Raw genomic sequence first — 4884 nt, forward strand, 5'->3', positions numbered from 1 at the left:
GAAAAAATAGCATTTCTGTGTACTTTGATTCAAGAAAATATGAAGGAAGTCAAATTTCACACTATTAGAAGGATGAAAGACCAGCAAGAATTAATCCAAATTCTAACAAATTTCATCTATTTGAATCAAATTGAAAGACAAAGCCAAGACAAAAATAAAGAATTGATAAAAATGTTGAATTTTTTATACGTTAACTCAAAAAAGTCTACGCTCTTCGTTATAAGTCGGAAGTTGATTTCTGAGACTAAATTGTAAACTAGAAAAACTCATCTTTAACAGAAAAAGTTTGAAAAATGTATTGTAATCACAATTAATATGTTCTAAGGAAGTACGTCTAGTAAAAATTGCCTTTCTATGTATGTTGATTCAAGAATATATGAAGGAAGTCAAATTTCACTATAGAAGAAGGACGAAAGACCAAGCAGAACTAATCCAAATCCTAACAAATTTCATCTATCTTGAATCAAATATAAATACAAAGCCAACACAAAAAGAAAGTATTCATAAAAATGTTGAATTTTATATACGTTAACTCAAAAAGGCTACACACTTCGTTATAAGCCGGAAATTGAATTCTGACACTATATTGTAAACTAGATAAACTCATCTTTAACAGAAAAAGTTTGAAAAATGTATTGTAATTACAATTAATATGTTCTAAGGCAATACGTCTAGTAAAAATTGCATTTCTATGTACGTTGATTCAAGAAAATATGAAGGAAGTCAAATATCACAATAGAAGAAGGATGAAAGACCAAGAAGAACTAATCCAAATCCTTACAAATTTCATCTATCTTGAATCAAATAGAAAGACAAATCCAACACAAAAAGAAAGAGTTCATAAAAATGTTGAGTTTTATATACGTTAACTCGAAAAAGTCTACACACTTCGTTATACATCTGAAATTAATTTCTGAGACTAAATTGTAAACTAGATAAACTCATCTTTAACAGAAAAAGTATGAAAAATGTATTGTAATCACAATTAATATGTTCTAAGGCAGTACGTCTAGTAAAAATTGCATTTCTATGTACGTTGATTCAAGAATATATGAAGGAAGTCAAATTTCACTATAGAAGAAGGACAAAAGACCAAGCAGAACTAATCCAAATCCTAACTAATTTCATCTATCTTGAATCAAATAGAAAGACAAAGCCAACACAAAAAGAAAGTGTTCATAAAAATGTTGAATTTTATATATGTTAACTAAAACAGTCTACACACTTTGTTATATGTCTGAAATTGATTTCTGAGACTAAATTTTAAACTAAATAAACTCATCTTTAACAGAAAAAGTTTGAAAAATGCATTGTAATCACAAATAATATGTTCTAAGGCAATACATCTAGTAAAAATTGCATTTCTATGTACGTTGATTCAAGAAAATATGAAGGAAGTCAAATATCACAATAGAAGAAGGATGAAAGACCTAGAAGAACTAATCCAAATCCTAACAAATTTCATCTATCTTGAATCAAATAGAAAGACAAAGCCAACACAAAAAGAAAGAGTTCATAAAAATGTTGAGTTTTATATACGTTAACTCAAAAAAGTCTACACACTTCGTTATACATCTGAAATTGATTTCTGAGACTAAATTATAAACTAGATAAACTCATTTTTAACAAAAAAAGTATGAAAAATATATTGTAATCGTTCTAAGCCATTACGTCTAGAAAAAATAGCATTTCTGTGTACTTTGATTCAAGAAAATATGAAGGAAGTCAAATTTCACACTATTAGAAGGATGAAAGACCAGCAAGAATTAATCCAAATTCTAACAAATTTCATCTATTTGAATCAAATTGAAAGACAAAGCCAAGACAAAAATAAAGAATTGATAAAAATGTTGAATTTTTTATACGTTAACTCAAAAAAGTCTACGCTCTTCGTTATAAGTCGGAAGTTGATTTCTGAGACTAAATTGTAAACTAGAAAAACTCATCTTTAACAGAAAAAGTTTGAAAAATGTATTGTAATCACAATTAATATGTTCTAAGGAAGTACGTCTAGTAAAAATTGCATTTCTATGTATGTTGATTCAAGAATATATGAAGGAAGTGAAATTTCACTATAGAAGAAGGGCGAAAGACCAAGCAGAACTAATCCAAATCCTAACAAATTTCATCTATCTTGAATCAAATAGAAATAAAAGCCAACACAAAAAGAAAGAGTTCATATAAATGTTGAGTTTTATATATGTTAACTCAAAAAAGTCTACACACTTCGTTATACATCTGAAATTGATTTCTGAGACTAAATTGTAAACTAGATAAACTCATCTTAAACAGAAAAAGTATGAAAAATATATTGTAATCACAATTAATATGTTCTAAGCCATTAAGTCTAGAAAAAATAGAATTTCTGTGTACGTTGATTCAAGAAAATATGAAGGAAGTCAAATTTCACACTATAAGAAGGATGAAAGACCAGCAAGAACTAATCCAAATTCTAACAAATTTCATCTATTTGAATCAAATTGAAAGACAAAACCAAGACAAAAATAAAGAGTTCATAAAAATGTTGAATCTTTTATACCTTAACTCAAAAAAGTCTACACTCTTCGTTATAAGTAGGAAGTTGATTTCTGAGACTAAATTGTAAACTAGAAAAACTCATCTTTAACAGAAAAAGTTTGAAAAATGTATTGTAATCACAATTAATATGTTCTAAGGAAGTACGTCTAGTAAAAATTGCATTTCTATGTACGTTGATTCAAGAATATATGAAGGAAGTCAAATTTCACTATAGAAGAAGGACGAAAGACCAAGCAGAACTAATCCAAATCCTAACAAATTTCATCTATCTTGAATCAAATAGAAATACAAAGCCAACACAAAAATAAAGTATTCATAAAAATGTTGAATTTTATATACGTTAACTCAAAAAGTCTACACACTTCGTTATAAGTCGGAAATTGATTTCTGAGACTATATTGTAAACTAGATAAATTCATCTTTAACAGAAAAAGTTTGAAAAATGTATTGTAATTACAATTAATATGTTCTAAGGCAATACGTCTAGTAAAAATTGCATTTCTATGTACGTTGATTCAAGAAAATATGAAGGAAGTCAAATATCACAATAGAAGAAGGATGAAAGACCAAGAAGAACTAATCCAAATCCTAACAAATTTCATCTATCTTGAATCAAATAGAAAGACAAAGCCAACACAAAAAGAAAGAGTTCATAAAAATGTTGAGTTTTATATACGTTAACTCAAAAAAGTCTACACACTTCGTTATACATCTGAAATTGATTTCTGAGACTAAATTATAAACTAGATAAACACATTTTTAACAAAAAAAGTATGAAAAATATATTGTAATCGTTCTAAGCCATTACGTCTAGAAAAAATAGCATTTCTGTGTACTTTGATTCAAGAAAATATGAAGGAAGTCAAATTTCACACTATTAGAAGGATGAAAGACCAGCAAGAATTAATCCAAATTCTAACAAATTTCATCTATTTGAATCAAATTGAAAGACAAAGCCAAGACAAAAATAAAGAATTGATAAAAATGTTGAATTTTTTATACGTTAACTCAAAAAAGTCTACGCTCTTCGTTATAAGTCGGAAGTTGATTTCTGAGACTAAATTGTAAACTAGAAAAACTCATCTTTAACAGAAAAAGTTTGAAAAATGTATTGTAATCACAATTAATATGTTCTAAGGAAGTACGTCTAGTAAAAATTGCCTTTCTATGTATGTTGATTCAAGAATATATGAAGGAAGTCAAATTTCACTATAGAAGAAGGACGAAAGACCAAGCAGAACTAATCCAAATCCTAACAAATTTCATCTATCTTGAATCAAATATAAATACAAAGCCAACACAAAAAGAAAGTATTCATAAAAATGTTGAATTTTATATACGTTAACTCAAAAAGGCTACACACTTCGTTATAAGCCGGAAATTGAATTCTGACACTATATTGTAAACTAGATAAACTCATCTTTAACAGAAAAAGTTTGAAAAATGTATTGTAATTACAATTAATATGTTCTAAGGCAATACGTCTAGTAAAAATTGCATTTCTATGTACGTTGATTCAAGAAAATATGAAGGAAGTCAAATATCACAATAGAAGAAGGATGAAAGACCAAGAAGAACTAATCCAAATCCTAACAAATTTCATCTATCTTGAATCAAATAGAAAGACAAAGCCAACACAAAAAGAAAGAGTTCATAAAAATGTTGAATTTTATATATGTTAACTAAAAAAGTCTACACACTTCGTTATATGTCTGAAATTGATTTCTGAGACTAAGTTGTAAACTAGATAAACTCATCTTTAACAGAAAAAGTTTGAAAAATGTATTGTAATCACAAATAATATGTTCTAAGGCAATACGTCTAGTAAAAATTGCATTTCTATGTACGTTGATTCAAGAAAATATGAAGGAAGTCAAATATCTCAATAGAAGAAGGATGAAAGACCAAGAAGAACTAATCCAAATCCTAACAAATTTCATCTATCTTGAATCAAATAGAAAGACAAAGCCAACACAAAAAGAAAGAGTTCATAAAAATTTTGAGTTTTATATACGTTAACTCAAAAAAGTCTACACACTTCGTTATACATCTGAAATTGATTTCTGAGACTAAATTGTAAACTAGATAAACTCATCTTTAACAGAAAAAGTATGAAAAATGTATTGTAATCGCAATTAATATGTTGTAAGCCATTACGTCTAGAAAAAATAGCTTTTTTGTGTACGTTGATTCAAGAAAATATGAAGGAAATCAAATTACACACTATAAGAAGGATGAAAGACCAGCAAGTACTAATCCAAATTCTAACAAATTTCATCTATTTGAATCAAATTGAAAGACAAAGCCAAGACAAAAATAAAGAGTTCATAAAAATATTGAATTTTT

The sequence above is a fragment of the Papaver somniferum genome, chromosome 10 (assembly GCF_003573695.1).
Source record: "Papaver somniferum cultivar HN1 chromosome 10, ASM357369v1, whole genome shotgun sequence".
Taxonomy (NCBI): Eukaryota; Viridiplantae; Streptophyta; class Magnoliopsida; order Ranunculales; family Papaveraceae; genus Papaver; species Papaver somniferum.